This window comes from Apus apus, chromosome 20, assembly GCF_020740795.1.
Source record: "Apus apus isolate bApuApu2 chromosome 20, bApuApu2.pri.cur, whole genome shotgun sequence".
NCBI classification, from domain to species: Eukaryota; Metazoa; Chordata; class Aves; order Apodiformes; family Apodidae; genus Apus; species Apus apus.
The window spans coordinates 6,550,087-6,566,593 of record NC_067301.1 but is presented as its reverse complement, the minus strand read 5'-3'; positions in this window follow the sequence as shown (position 1 = coordinate 6,566,593).

The window sequence follows — 16,507 nt, the reverse complement described above, 5'->3', positions numbered from 1 at the left end:
CCTTGGACAGCACCATCATAGGATGCTCAAACCCTGCTCCAAAGAGCTTTTAGATAAAAAGCCTTGTCGGGGAAAAGTAGCAGCGTGGGGGTTACAAAAATGGAACAGCCACCACTTCATGTTAATTTACATCAAAAGGTGGTTCCCAGGCAGTCAGAGCCAAGAGAGATGACATCTTGGGGACATTAAAACGGGTTGGATGGTGATGCATTGAATGCAGCATTTTCAGCTCCTTGTGCAGGAAGAACAGGTTTCATTTGCACATGAAGCCCTTGGCTCATCACACCTGGAGGAGGTGGCTTCCTCTCCTCTGCAAGGTTAAAGAGGTGCAGGGTTGGCAGGCAGGAGACATGGGAGACACAAAGAGCAGCACAAACGAAGCAGCATCAATGCAGTGGGGGACATGGAGCTGCCATGTACAGACTCAAAGCTCTGCGAAGCCACCCTGGGGCCAGGAGGGACAGGGAGCACCACTCAAGGAGCCCTGGCTACCTGAGGAATCCAGGAGAGGCTGCTGCTTCTTGGGATCCAGAGAAGCTCCATCCTCTGAAGCTAGTTGATCCAGCTCAGTCCCCCAGTTGAGGGGGAGGGCAGTGAATTTTGGCCAGGAGGGGTGGGGAGTGTGTCCCTTGGTGGCACCTGGAGCAGGACAAGCAGCTGGTGGGGGCTGGTGAGACGCCTGGTGAGAGGTCGGCACCCTCCCTGGCACCTCTGCATGCAAAAGGAAAGCTTTTCTGCTCCTGGCTGAATCCCTCGGGCTCCAAGGAGCTTCTAGGGGCAGGTTGGGAGGAGGAAAACACGAGCATATTTTTACAGAAATCAGAGTATCCCTGCAGCAGCAAATCCCGTAAAAGCAAAACCCAAGTGAGAAGCAGCTTCAGCTGTTCTGGCTCTGGCTGTGACGGGCTTGGCCCCAGGCCAGTGAGTTAATTCTGCCTATTAACTAATAGTATAGTATTGTCGGCAAAGATTCATTGCTAAACTTATGTTTTTAAGATATCACTTATCATTTAAACACTTAACTCCTGATCCCCGAACATGTAGAGGCACCATGTAGCCCTGCAGCCATGCTGCAGATAACCAAAGCCACCGCGGGCTGGGGAGGCTGGGCAGTGTTTAACCCTTTTCCCCCTCTTTGTCTGAATGATAAATTGTCTTGAGTAGCACTTTCCGAAGGAGAGCAGCCCCTCCTGCTCAGGGACCGCCCTGTTATCACCTACTTAATGTTCCCCAGCCCAGCAGGGGTGAAGGGATTGTTCCCCAGGGCAGGTTTTTCTAACCTCTGCGGAAGGTGTGTGACCAGCAAGAGACCCTGTGGATAGAAGTGATTGCAGCCTGTCCCTGTAATGTCCTCCCTTTGTCCTTCCTTGTCACCCCAAATGCTTTTCAGCTTCATAGAATCATAGAATCATAGAATCATAGAATCTTAGGGGTTGGAAGGGACCTCGAAAGATCATCTAGTCCAACCCCCCCTGCTAGAGCAGGGTCACCCAGAGCACATCACACAGGAACATCCAGGTGGGTTTTGAATGTCTCCAGTGAAGGAGACTCCACAGCCTCCCTGGGCAGCCTGTCCCAGGCTCTGTCACTCTCACAGTAAAAAAATTTTTTCGTATATTCACCTTGAACCTCCTATGCTCCAATTTCCACCCATTACCCCTTGTCCTATCACTGGTCATCACTGAGAAGAGCCCAACTCCATCTCCCTGACACTCACCCCTTGTCCTTCAGGAGGAAGGTTGGGAGCAGTGGGGCCAAGCCCTGGGTGCTGCCCAGTGCCTCACAGCTCAAGATCCCCACTCCCTCATCTGTACGGTGAAGAGACGTTATTTGGGGACCTCAGACATCTCCCCCCATCCCAGTCCCAGCATCTTTACCAGTTGTACTGGTCTCAGCCACCACCCAAGCAGCCGCTGGCTGCCACCCGCTGCCCTCCCCACCCCACCGGGGACTTTGTGGTGAGCTTTCTCTGTGCAGTTCATTCAAGACCAGGCTTTTCCATCCCTCGAGGCTTTGTGAGGGTCCCCTGGCCCTGGCTGGCTTGTGCTGAAACGTGACACTGGAGAGCCCTCCTTGCTCAACCCGTTTAGCTGGTTGTGGGGTCCTGCCCTGGGGGGGAGCTAAGGGAGGAAGCAGCAGCTCCCTCTGCCCTTCAGCTCTTTCCTGAGCTCATCTATTGTTAAGTGAAAGATTCCTGCATGTTACCAACTCTGCCCCTGCCTGGAACCAGGAGCAGGGATGAGACAGGGAGGAAAATTCAAAGACCGGCCAGCTGAGCATCCTCCTGTGCTGGAACCCCTGGGAATGCAGCAGAGCCCCAGAAAAGCTCCAGGTGAGGATTTCACCTCTTTGGGGAAACAAGGGTGGTTGTGGAGAGGAGCCAGGAGTGGAAGGTAACCAGATTTCTGTGGCCAAAATCAGGGTTTAAAGCTTTCAGCTAAATTTGGAAGCAAGAGTCAACTGGTAGATCGCATTAAAGATTTGAAGAGTGTGGCACTTCTAAAATGAATGAAACTTTTGAATGGTATCCATGGGAACAAATTAAAGAGAGGAGGCACTTTTGAAGCATTTAGAATAGATTTGGAACTGTAGAATTGGACAGGAAATTTTGGATATTTTTTTCAACAGCTAATTTGAGCCCAGCTTATCATGGCAGAGACAAACTCAGGCAGGTAAATCTTAGGTGAGACAGGTCAACCTTAGATTAGGCACTGCAGGAATTATCCAACTGTGGGTGTATGCTGACTGGCTGTTGAGTTAAAAGAAACTTTAGGGGGAAAAAAGCTTCTAAAAGCACCTCCCTTGGGTCTGCAAACGTGTCAGGTCTTCTTGAAAAAGTTGACATAAAAAAGCAGGACTATGCAGAGGTAGAAAGAGAAAAAAAGATAGATAAAGAGAAGGTAAATTTAAATAAAAAATTAAAAATAACAAGGAACTCACCATTTCCCAGCATGTAGAGAAATGCAACAATCAAGAATATGTTATTACTCTAGATGTTAAAAAATAGCTACAGAAAAGCAAGAGGTATTTAGATATACAACAAGGAGTAAGAGGAATGATGTCAAGAGTATCATGTGTGTATGCAAATCATATCCAGAAGACTTTACAACCATGAGGCATGACTGGCAGAAGGTGTGTTTTGTATTCAGGGAAATATTTTCATTTTAGTCCTTGATCATTTTAAGATAATAGCAATTTTAGAGAATAAAACTGCCCAGTCAGGAACCTCTGATGAAACCTGCCGGGTGTCATGGACTAAGAGAGGTAATGACATAAGAGGATGCCCAATTGAATTGCTGTGATTTTTGAATATTTGTAAAGGAAAAGCTATTTTGTGGCAGGACATCCACGGCCCAGAAGTCTTCTGGAAAACAAACAGTGAAAAAGTTGTTCAAAGGAAGCAAGAGAAGCTGAAAAGTCAAACCCAAGTTCTCTTTAATGCTATAAAATGACAGGGTGGCATCCCTGAAGCTGAGGATGCTGAAACAGCATTTAACAGGAAACTGGGGAGAAAACTACCTGCTGGTGTTCAAAACAGGGGGTTTGCAAATGCGTGTGAACACTAGGAAAAAAAAAAAAAAGCATCTTTATGTGTTGTCTTCAAAGCACCCACGAGCAAAATCCTCTGGTGCCCTGAGACGCGGGGTAGGTTTGCGAGAGGATCAAAGGCAACGGTGTGTGGGGAAACTGCTCTTTTCTTCCAAAAAGGCAGACCTAAAGGAGGCAAAACCACCTCCTTCCATGGCAAAAGGCTGGAAAAAAGACAAGCTGCCTGGGTCTTTCCAAAGAGGAGCAAAGTAAGGGAGATGTGGCAGCGTGGAGGGAGCGGAGGGGGGTGCAGAAAAAAGCCTCCCAGGTCTGGAGAGAAGAGGTCCAGGAGTCAGTGGGACCAGAGCCACATGCTCTTCACATTTTCGTCTTGGGTGTGGGAATAGCCACTCTGTTCAGGTTCTGGCTAAAATGTGACTGAGCTGGAACAAGTCCTGCAAAGTGAGAAAGCAGCTGGATGCTGGCAAACGCGTGTGCGAGCTCTTCGTGTTAATGGCTAGAATCACTGAATCGTTTGGGTTCGAGAAGACTTTTAAAATCACCAAGTCCCACCATTCCCCCAGCACTGCCAAGGCTACCACTGAACCATGTCCCTCAGCATCACAGCTACATGGCTTTTAAACCCCTCCAGGGATGGGGACTCCCGCCCTGCCCTGGGCAGCCTGGACCAGGGCCTGACAACCCTTGCCAGGAAGAAAATGTTCCCAAGATCCAACCTCAACCTCCCCTGGCACAACTTGAGGCCGTTTCCTCTTGTCCCATCCCTTGTTCCTGGGGAGCAGAGCCTGACCCCCCCCAACCTCCTCTCAGGCAGCTGCAGAGCCAGCAGGTCTCCCCTCACCTCCTGGTCTCCAGGCTGGACACCCCCAGCTCCCTCAGCTGCTCCTGCTCAGACTTGTGCTCCAGCCCCTTCCCCAGCTCCTTTGCCCTTCCCTGGACACGCTCCAGCCCCTCCATGTCCTTCTTGTCCTGAGGGGCCCAGACCTGACCCCAGGATTTGAGGTGCTGAGCACAGCAAAGGGGGACCACCCCCGCCCTGGTCCTCCTGGCCACTAGGTGACACAAGCCAGGATGCTGTTGACCTTGGCCACCTGGGCTCACGCTGGCTCAGCCTCTTGATCAACACCCCCAGGTATTTTTCTGCTGGGCACTTTCCCACCACTCTGCCCCAAGGCAGGGGCATTGCCAGGTGGTTACTTACTGACCTGTGGGGTTTTTTTCCATTGAAGACTCATTAGATTAATAAGCTCTAGCATGAAATTATGCTCTCCTGCCTGGGGACAGCTGGGTCATGAACGTGGGGGTTGGCTGGGGAGAAGCACAGAGGCAGGAGAGAGGTGGGATGGGGCAGAGCAGCACTGATGGTGCACTAGCCCAGCAGAGGTGGCAGCAGAGAAGACACGTCTTTGGGGCAGGAGAGGCAGGGGCTTGCACCAAAAGTGTGAGCAGGAATGAGGGATCAGCTTGGGACTGAGCAGACGGGTCCCTGCAGGGCTCGAGGAAGGTTGGCCATGGCACAGGAGCAGAGGAGGTGGGTCTGGCAGGAGGTGGGTCTGGCAGGAGGTGGGTCTGGCAAGCAGTGGGCGAAAGCACTGCCCAATTAGCCAAGATGGATGGAGCGTGGCTGCCCCTGGAGCAGCCTGTCCATCTGCTCTTCAGTTGCTGCCCCGGAGACGTGAGGGACCTGCCAGCAGAAAAGCACTCAGGTGCCACCATCCCCTCAACACGCAGCTGCAGCACGGCCAGGATGGAGCAGAGCTGGCAGCAAGGCTGTTTGCTGCACATCAAGCACCCAGGGGCTCTGGTGGTCAGAAAGGTCATGGTTTCATCCTGTCAGTGCTCCCAATGGAGGAGACTCTTTGCATTTTTCCATGCCAGGACGTGGTTCCATGCAGCTGCTGGGAGCTGTTGGCATCAGCCTCCTGGCTGAGCTCTGAGAAGCTTCTCCTGCTCTAGTGCTCATGAAGCTGCTGGATCCTTTTGCACCCAGGGAGGGGTCTGTGCTCCTGCTCTGCCACAACATGAGGGCTAAAGCTCCTTACCACCCCTCCAGGCACCAGGAGGGGACAGGACCGGGTTTCTTCAGGGCTGCTGTGGTGGCCAAGATGACATCAGCCTGTACAGAAAGTTCCTGGAGGACACAGAGCTCTACAGAGCTGCAGCCTGAGGCTGCTCGTACAAGGCAGAGGTTGTGGAGCTAAAGACACTTATGACTTGGAGAGAGTTAAAGGCACCTTGGTAGGTGCTGTCTGCCAGGGGAGGGTCCATGGGGATTCTGCCAAGTGGGGTCCTGCTCCACAACCCCTTGGAGCCCTCCAGAGCCACCAGACACAGAACCACAGAATCACCAAGGCTGGGAAAGACCTTTAAGATCATCAAGTCCAGCCTGTGACTGGTCCATCACCTCATCTCCACATCTCCAGACCATGGCACCAAGTGCCACCTCCAGCCTTGCTGGAACACCTCCAGGGATGGTGCTTCCACCACTTCCCTGGGCAGCCCATCCCAATGTCTGATCACCCTTTCCATGAGGAAGTGCTTCCTGATATCCCACCTAAACCTCCTGGAGCAGCTTCAGGCCAGGCCCTCTGGTCCTGTCACTGGTTGCCTGGGTAAGAGCCCATGCAGGTCAGTGCAACCTGTTCATGCTGGGGTTTCCAAAGGGTTTCTGTCAAGTCCCTTGCCAAGAGGTTTGTAAGGAAAGCAACCAGCCAGGGGAGTCCTGTCTCTTTTTAGTTGGTGGTGGCAGCAGAGGAGTAAAGCAGGTGCTGTAAGCAGAGGGAAGTCACCAGCCTGGTCCTGCACCATCTGAGCTTCTTCTCTTCAACAGACCCAGAAGTGGCAGGAGCAGGGATGAGCAGGGAGGGGACACAGGATAAGCAACATGCACGGGGAGAGCAACCATCAGCTCATCAGCACAGAGACACGCTGGCTGCTCCCTGTCTTTTCCCAGGGGTGAACCAAGGCTGTCAAATGAAACTTGAGTGAGGTTCAGGGCCAGGTTTGAAAGGATTTGGGTTCAGGAGTCAAGGAGGTGATTCCACACATGGATGCCAGATGAACTGGGGAGTTCCTTGGCAGAGGATGCTGTGGACACACAAAACTCACAAGGATTCAAGTGGAGAGTGGGCAAGTTCTTGGAAGAGAGAGCCAGGGATGTATAACACACAGGGAAACCTTTGGAAATGAAAATAGTCGAGAAGTCTTCAATCTAGACCTTTCTGGGCTCAGACAGCCCCCCAGCCTGTCTCTTTTCTGCCATCAAACCCTTCCTGGCCCCATGGGGGGCTGTTGTAGATGCTGGAGTCCTGCTGTAGGTGCTTGGTCCCCTGGAGGCACAGCAATCACTGTGGCCTCCAACCTTGGGATCAGGAGCCAGGGTGTGTCAGGCTGGCTCTGTGCTGAGTATATTGCCCAGCAGGCACACCAGAGGGAAAACAAATCAGCCCCTGATTTCCCTGGGAGGACAGATACTTCTTCTCAACTGGTTTTTAATTTGGGATAAATTTCCAGGACTGGCTGCTCAGAAGTCTCTGAGATAAGTGGTCTGTGTTGCTCTTGAGTCAAACTGGCTTTTCCTTCTTTTCAGACCAGCTACACTGTGCTCTGTAAGTAGATGTTCCAGCTAATGAGGTGTTAAGTGTAGAGAGAATCACAAGTACTTGAGGGCAGATGCAGCTGCTAGTAAAACCAACAACCTACACTAAGATTGTCCTCAACTTGCAGGAACAACTTCAGACAAGGAAACTGTCCTAGAGGCAGGATCAAGAAAAAAAAGGGGAAATTCTACACAAAAATGTGGTTTTATGTCATGCTGCAGATGCACTATGTGGCTACACATGTTCCCTTTCCTCTGGCCAATGGAGGAGCTTGATGACAAGGAGCTTGGAGCAGACACAAACAGTGGATTTAGCTTGCAGTGCACAAGGGAGCTACTGGAACAGCCTCCAGAGCCCTGAAATGCCACAGCTTGGTGAAGAAATGGTCATTGAGGATCTGCCCAGAGACCCAACAATGATGCATCCCCAGCAGAGTGACCAGCAGGGCCAGGGAGGGGATTGTCCCCTCTGCTCTGCTCTGCTGAGACCCCCCTGCAGGGCTGGGGCCAGTGGTGGGGTCCCCAACACAAGAAGGACGTGGAGCTGTTGGAGAGAGTCCAGAGGAGGCCACGGAGATGTTTCAAGGGCTGGAGCAGCTCTGCTCTGGAGCCAGGCTGGGAGAGTTGGGGTGTTCAGCCTGGAGAAGAGAAGGCTCCAGGGAGACCTTAGAGCAGCTTCCAGTGCCTGAAGGGGCTCCAGGAAAGCTGGGGAGGGACTTGGGACAAGGGCAGGGAGGGGTGGGAGCAGGAGGAATGGATGAAAACTGGAAGAGGAGAGATTGAGGTTGGACATGAGGAGGAAATTCTTGGCTGTGAGGGTGGTGAGACCCTGGCCCAGGTTGCCCAGGGAAGCTGTGGCTGCCCCATCCCTGGCAGTGTTGAAGGGCAGGTTGGATGGGGCTGGACCACAGCTCCCACATGGATTCCCATCACCACCTCTAAAAGTTGTGTATCTGAGGAGCTGACCTTCTCTGAGACACAGGTGCTGGGGTTGGAGCAGGAAGAGGAGCAGCTATTCCTGCCTGAGCCCACTGCTGCAGGTGGCTGAAGACATCCCCCAGCAGCAGGGACACAGGAGCTGGGGAACAGGCTCCAGCAGCAGGACCCTCACTGCCCTTGCAGCACTTGGCATCAGCTGGGAAAGGGTCACCAGTGGATGGAGGCCTGGAAATAACAGCAAGCTGGCAGCAAGCCAGCACCTTGCACAGCACTGGAGTTTGTCTGGAAAAATGACCAGGACAGCAGCCCCTCTTTGCTGGAAAAGACCTGCCCAGTGCTGGGATCCTGCCTCCCTGGGTGCCTGAATTGACAGAACTGGGCATCCTTTGGGAGCTGAGCTGCTTTATCTGACAAAAGGGGGATTATGCTGTGAAAACTGCTGGTTGGGGATTGTATATTCACAGGATATGCTGGGCTAGTTGACAGGAAGCAATAAAGTAATTTGAAGGAGACTGGGAGAGAGTGTGTGAGTTCCTGCTCTGGGTTAAATCACAGCCCTAGATAAGCAAACAGCCCCGGAGCGGGGAGGAGCTGCCAAGAGGGAGTTGGCTGGTGCCAGGAATCTCCAGGAGAAGCTGTGAGTCCAGCTTGAACACGGTGTGGAAACCAGTGGGGTTGCAATTGTGAAACTTTCCCACCACCTGCTCAGGGCTCGGGTCTCGCAGCCGGCAGGTTGGTGGGTCCTCTTGCTCGTCACCCCAGCTCTGCACCCTGGCTTGAGGGGGAAGAGAGTTCTGGTGGAGCTCACCTGGGGTGCTGTGGCAAGTTCTGGAGCCCACAACAGAAGAAGGACATGGAGATGTTGGAGTGAGTCCAGAGGAGGCCACAGAGATGATGGGAGGGCTGGAGCAGCTCTGCTCTGGAGACAGGCTGGGAGAGTTGGGGTGTTCAGCCTGGAGAAGAGAAGGCTCCAGGGAGACCTGAGAGCACCTTCCAGTGCCTGAAGGGGCTCCAGGAAAGCTGGGGAGGGGCTTGGGACAAGGGCAGGGAGGGGTGGGATGACGGGAAGATGAAAGTGGGCAGATTTAGATTTGGATATTAGGAAGAAATTGTTTGCTGCAAGGGTGGTGAGACCCTGGCCCAGGTTGCCCAGGGAAGCTGTGGCTGCCCCATCCCTGGCAGTGTTGAAGGGCAGGTTGGATGGGGCTTGGAGCAGCCTGGGCTGGTGGGAGGTGTCCCTGCCCATGCAGGGGGTTGGGACTGGATGGTCTTTAAGGTCCCTTCCAACCCAAACCCTCCTGTGATTCTGTGATCACTCAGCAGCCAAGGGACCCGGGTGCTGCTTCTCAGGAGCCCTGCCCACCGCCCTTCCAGGGGCTTCGGAGGGAGCTCCTCTTCCCGGTAGATCCAGGCCTGCAGGAGGGAGAGGAGCAGAATCATGTGCAACTATATGTAACGAGGCTGTGAGAGCCTTGGGCAGGGGGAGCCGAGGCTGCTGCAGCAGCCGGGGGTGTTGGAAACAACCGGGCACTCGCTGCGCAGCAACTGCCGCGGCTCCCAGAGCCTGCCCAGCTCCTGCGGCTCCTGCCCAGCTCCTGCCCAGCTCCTGCCCAGCTCCTGCCCAGTTCCTGCCCAGGTTCCTGCCCAGGTTCCTGCCCGGGTTTCTGCCCAGGTTCCTCCAGTACCTGCCCGGGTTCCTGCCCGGGTTCCTGCCTGGTTCCTGCCCGGGTTCCTGCCCGGGTTCCTGCCTGGTTCCTGCCCGGGTTCCTGCCCGGGTTTCTGCCTGGTTCCTGCCTGGGTTCCTGCCTGGTTCCTGCCCGGGTTCCTGCCCAGGTTCCTGCCTGGTTCCTGCCCAGGTTCCTGCCCGGGTTCCTGCCCAGGTTCCTGCCTGGTTCCTGCCCGGGTTCCTGCCCAGGTTCCTGCCTGGTTCCTGCCCGGGTTCCTGCCCGGGTTCCTGCAGTTCCTGCCCAGGTTCCTGCCCGGGTTCCTGCCCAGGTTCCTGCCCAGGTTCCTGCCAGGTTCCTGCCTGGTTCTTGCCCGGGTTCCTGCCTGGGTTCCTGCCTGGTTCCTGCCTGGTTCCTGCCCAGATCTTGTCCAGGTTCCTGCCCGGGTTCCTGCCCAGGTTCCTGCAGCTCCTGCCCAGATCCTGCCCAGGTTCCTGCCTGGGTTCCTGCCTGGTTCCTGCCCAGATCCTGCCCGGGTTCCTGCTCATTTTCCTGCCCAGTTTGCCTGGGTTCCTGCCCGGGTTCCTGCCCAGGTTCCTGCCCAGGTTCCTGCAGTTCCTGCCAGGTTCCTGCCCGGGTTCCTGCCCAGGTTCCTGCCCAGGTTCCTGCAGTTCCTGCCAGGTTCCTGCCCGGGTTCCTGCCCGGGTTCCTGCAGTTCCTGCCCAGGTTCCTGCCCAGGTTCCTGCCAGGTTCCTGCCCAGGTTCCTGCCAGGTTCCTGCCCAGGGTAGTGAGCACAGCACCCAATGACCAGTCCCTGCCCAGCCTCCACGTCCTGCTGGAACCAAGTGCAGCCAAAACTCAGCAACATTTTTCACTCTGGTTGAAGCTTTGGTGGCCTCCAGGAGGGGGCCTTGGCAGGCCTTCTGATGCCAGCTGGGATCCCTTTCATCAGGGATGTATTTCACCCCCTGTGTGATCACCTGGGGAGCTGCTGCCACCAAATGTGAGCTCCACAGGATCTGCAGAAGTGTCTCTGTGTTTACTGGGGGCTGAAGACCCTTGAAGTGCTCTCTTCAGAATAACAGAAGTAAAAACCCCGCTTGGATTGTGCCAAAACCTGTAACTCACTCTGAGGTACCTAACACTGCCCTTCCCAGAGAGGGTCTCCTGGTGCACACCACCCAGGTCCAGCATGCATTAGACACCCCTGCAGATGACCAACATGTTCTCCAGGGACTGAGCACCAGTGAAGAACTCTCAGTCCTGCAGATTTGCTATGAGGAGATTTCCCTGGAGGCTGAGGCCATGGTGCAGGTAAACACCTGCATGCATTGGAAGATAAGCACTTCCCATGAGCATGTTGGTTGCATTTCACTGGGAATAACAAGTCCTCCATGCTGAGGAGGCAGGGGTGAAGGGGACCAAGGTGGTAGATCTCTGGAGGCAGAAATGCTCAGACACATTTACACATTTTTCTACTAATTTTTTCAGCATTCCTTCCCTGATCAATGCATGTTGTTCTGGTCCAGCAGATGGTCAGGACCTTCACATGAACCTGGCCTGGGCAGTGGTCACAACTGTTGGCATTTGTGAGAACCTGGCATGGTGCAGCCCCTGCATATGGAGCTGACCCCCTTATTTTGAGCTTAAGTCTCAAGGAAATGATTTTCCCTCCTGTTCAGTGGCTTCCAGCAGCTCTGGTCCTCAAAGGAGACCTCCCCCCAAAAGCTGCTAAGCACCACACAGACCAGCAAGTCCAGGTGGTCTGCCTAAATGTTCTTGAATTTAAGGCAAGTCTCTCCTGCATTGGCCAGGGGATCAGGAGAACCATCATAAGCACAGAGGGAAGTCCAGGGGCTGGATGGCAGCAGTGGGGCAGGAGGGGGAGTGGAGAGCTGTGGGGTGGCCAGTGCTGACCTGTCCTGAGCTCTCATGAACGTGCTGTCTGACCCTCACGGTCAGTTCACTAATGTCAGAGCTGGGTGCTGCAGTGAGTGCACGTGGGGGGCTCTAAATCCATGTGCTGGTCCTTGAACAGCAGCTGCATGATATCCAGAGCTTGGTCCTCAGTCCACCAGCATGGTTCTACACTCACATGAGCTGCCTGAAAGACTCAGAGGGCACTGGAGGTGGTGGAGTCTTTCCCCCCCCAGCTCGTCCCCCAGGACTCCTTGTTCAATGGATTTTTATCTGAGATGTCTCTTTCATCTTCACTGAGAGCTGGAAAAGAGAAAACAGTTCCTGTCTGCAGCTCTCCATGACCTTGTTAGGGCTGAACATGTTGGTTCCCAGCACACCCTTGTCTGCCTGGGTGTGAGCATGGCAGGGGCAGAGCTGAGCCAAGGGAGGGGAGATGGTTTGTGTGTGATGGAGGAAGCTCTTCTCCACTGCCAGGAGATGGGCTCCTCTGCAGAAGTGAAAGGCAGGGGACGTTGAGCTGAGCTGAAGCAAAACATTTTGTGTGTTTCTCAGCTTTAGGGGCTTTTGGGACACCTGTAGGGAGAGTCATAGAATGGCAGAATGGTTTGGGTTGGAAGGGACCTTTAAAGGTCATCTAGTCCAACGCCCCTGCAGTGAGCAGGGGCATCTTCAAGTAGATCAGGTTGCTCAGAGCCCCATCCAGCCTGACCTGGAATGTTTCCAGGGATGAGGCACCTACCACCTCTCTGGGCAACCTGGGCCCGTGTTTCACCACCTTCACTGTAAAAAATTTCTTCCTTACATCTAGTCTGAACCTCCCATCTTTTAGTTTGAAGCCATCACCCCTTGTCCTTTCACTACAGGCCCTGCTAAAAGAAGACTGGGACCATAGGTGGGCAGGTACAGCCTTTGCTGGCCTATTTAGCCTTGCCAAGTGCTGGTTAGCTGGGGCAAGAGGAGCTGCCTTGGGCTGGGTCCTTTCTCTGAGAACAACTGGAGGTGAGGAAGCCAGAAGACTCCAGCCTCTTCCTTTGGCTGAGTGGTGGTGTCATGCATCCAGACAGCATCTGCAGCCTTGAAGTGGAGAGCAGGGCTGACACCTCCTCCTGTGATGGGTCGTGGCACAGGACTGCAAAGAGTCCATCCCCTTCCAGAGGTCATGTTGGCTGCGTGGGGAGGAGGCACCGTGCACAAGCTGAGGGTTTTGCTCTCTGACTTCACTTCACTGGTCCCATTGCACTGAGCCCGGACTGCCAGTAAGTGTCACCAACAATGTTCTTGCACCCCACCTTCCTCCTACACACCTCACACAATTCTTGGAATAGCCAGGCAGCACAAACACAGCTTGTGCTCCCATCTGTGGGAGAACTGCTCCAGCTGCTCTTCCGAGCACAGCCAGGCCAGCCACAGCTCCAAGTTATCTGATGGTCAAGTTCAGCAGCTAAACTGAACTTACCCATGGGTCCTTCTAGCAGACCTTGCCTTCCACGACTTGAATGGACCAGGCTGTGCTGGATAGATACAGAGGCAGTTCCCTGAGACATTGCACCAGAGCTCAGGTTCAGTGTTGAACAGCCCTTTGTGTTGGTGTCATCCCTCAGACTGGTGTGGGTGGCATGTGGCCTCCAGAGGGGCTGTTTCTCCTTCATCTTCCTTATCTCCTTCAGCCCATCACTGTTTGTGTCTCGCACTGTCCCACCCTGCAGAGCCACCACGCACAGACTGTCTGACCTCCAGCACCAGCCTGGCACCAGGACTCACCCGACCTGCTGATGAGTCAGTTCTCCAGGCAGGAGGGAACAGCATCCTCTGGATAATGGGCATACCTGTTGCTATCCACCTCTGATCTCAAGGCTTTGGAGCTCCCCAGGTGGGAAGTGCCTGCCACCTCTTCACCCCTGCAAGCTTCCCTCAGCCACAGGTTTGGAAGCCTCAAGAGCCCCTGATGGGACTGCCCAAAGCAGCCACATCCCAATCTCAGCTCTGCTCTTGCTCGTGTCTCTGCCCCACTGCCTGCCAGAGACACCTAATGCAGCCTGGGGCACCCGGAGTCTCTTCACTTCTCCAGCACTTTGTCCTCCTTCCCTGACATCCCCACCCAGCTGCAGGAAAGAGATGTTCTCCCAGTGCCTGACCCAACCACATCACAGCTGAATTGGAAGGGCTCCTGGAGCACTGGCTCCAGGCCACCAGAGAGGAAGGACCACTCCCTGGACTGGACTGGCGCCAGGCTAGAAAGAGACACAAGCTGCTTTAGCTGCAGTAATTAAACCCTCAGCCCACACGAGAGGGAACATCACGTCTTCCCCACTCTCTCCATGCTCCTCCAAGTGTGTTCAAGCCATTGGCGTCACCAGACAAGCACATCAGGCCTCCTGAGGAGAGGCAGGAGACTTAGGCTGGGCTTAGGTTGCTTGGGCTTCATTCCCTGCTGTGCTTTCCAAAAGCACCCACCTTATCCTGACCTTCCTGATCTGCTCACCCATGTTGGAGCACCACAGCGTGCCCTGCCCTGCGGGAGCAGAGACCACATCCCTGGTGTAGGTGGACTCAGTGTGGACACGTTCTTGTACTCACCAATGTACAATGCCAAGAGAGTGGAGGCAGCAGGTCAGGCAGGGAAAGGAAGAGGTCCTAACAGGTGCAAACCCATGGGAGACAGGGATGTTTGCTGTCCTGCAGTACCTAAAAGAGGGTATCAACATGTGTCATCTACTGAGTCACCTTCATCATCTGCTTCCAGGAGGGACAGATGGTTTCTCCAGACTGGACTGGAGGTACCCCTGCCTTTGCCCTGTCTCGCTGAGCAACACAATTCCTGTTAGCTGTGCTTGGTCTCCACAGGAGCTGAAAGCCCTGGTGAAAAAACCCCACTGCCTTGACAGTCACGAGGATGTCCTTCCCCTGCCCAGCTCCAGGCCCTGACAGCTGCTGTCCACCCTCTACTCTGCTCCACACACGGTTCCTCTGGTCCTGACAAGTGCTGGCTTTGCACCAGGCAGCTGCTGTCACCCTGACAGCAGCGTGGAAGGTAGGATCCCATCCTTCTGACCACATTCCCATGAAACCTGCCCTAGCTCAGGCTTCTGAGGCTTATGACCTGCCTGGAGCCCCACCAGGCTCCCTGATCCCCTGGGAGTTGTGCACCAGGACTACAATTCCCCACTGTGGCTCACGTGGACCAAGCACCATCACTAAGATATCAGCCTCCCAGGGCGCCAGCCACCTCCACCCCTCTGCAGTCCCACCAGTTCCCACCAGGTGCCCACCAGTCAAGGCCCCATCAAGCCCGTGGAGGGTGCTCAAGGAGCCAGCACCCTCCTGCCTGGAGGCTCCAGGCTCTCGCCCTGCCCATCCCTCTCCCCCAGGAAGGCTCCTCATGCTCCGGTCTCATCCCCGGGGGACAAGGGGGGGCCAGCACTCACACAGCCCCCACCAAAGCTGCCTCCCCCTCCCCCTGCAAGCAAGACCCCCTCCCCGCAGCGCCGGCAGAGCTGCGTTTACCACCAGGCTCTGCACGGCCTTTCTTCCTTTTCATCCCTTTCTCCCTCCCTGAATGAGCTTTGCTTGCTTTGGCGGCGTGGGGCAAGGAGAGCCCCAATCCCCCCCCCCCTGCTCCCGGGGATCCCCCCCAGCAGATGGGGCCGGGCTCTGAATGTGCAGCGAGCGAAGCCCCTCTAAGAGGATTTGCTGGCGCCCCTTTCATCCAGGGCCTTTGTGTGCTGCTCCGCTGCAGTGGGACGCCCCCCAGTTCTCCCCCGGCTTCTCTCCCTTCCACTCCAGAAGAAAAGAAAGCGCCTATAAAGGCCTTGTTTGTCCGACTTGTTTGAGGGGACCATATTGCTGTAGGTGCGGCGGGTCCCGGCGTGACAGCCTTGCCCCTTTGAGAAAGGGTGACGTGGGGCTCCCTCCTGGGAGGGTCCGGGCGGGCGGCTTAGCCAGGGGCTGGGAAAAAAATAATAATAATAATAAAAAAAAAAAGGTTTCAGTTGCATTTCAATGTCCATTGAACCCTGAATCCCCCGGGAATGGGTTTTCCAGGGGCTCGGCAGACAGACAAAGCCCTGCAAGGGCCACCGAGGAGGGGGCTGGGAAGATGCTGCGTGTCTGGAGGTGGAAGAAGGACCTGCTACCCCCCCCCCAAAAAAATAATAATAAATCCCACCCGAACAGGCTCTGCAATGTTGCTTTTCCTGTGACATCTAGTGGTAAAGGCAGGGAAGGAGGAAAATGTCGGCTGGGTTTTCCTGGTCTGAGCACAACCTGTCTCCTGCTGCGGCGTTTTTGCCCTTGGTCTGGCGGCAGAGGGTCCCCAGCCAAGAGGGGAGCAAACCCCACCCTGCTCAGCAGCCCCCGCAGCTCAGAGGGGTCAAGCAGCCCACCCCAAAACCTGCCCTTGTGCCCGCACCTTGCAGAGGGTGCTCAGGGCACACCACAGGCCCTGGAGCTGGGAATGGAAGTACACGCACACCCCTACCTGCCACCCTCCTCCCTCCGGTCCGTGCTCCAACATGTCCCCCCGTTTGCTTTGCAGCTGCTCCAAGGCACTTCGATGACACGTATGTCAGGACTGGGAACATTTCCAACCGGGTGTAGCGCACACACCGTGCCTCGCAAGGCAGCAAAACCTTTGCAGCAGCCAGGGGAGAAGGGCCTGTGCACCCCACAACGTGGATCTAAGGGTGCTTGTGGAGCATCTCACCCCAGGGGAGGCGGCCTCTGAGCTTGCGTGGTCCTGGCAGGGGGGTGACAGGCTGGCTGAGGTTGAGTGACAGCCTGGGCTGCTCACTGCTGTGGAAAGGTGTTGGCAAGAGCTTCAATAACCTTAGCAGGCAC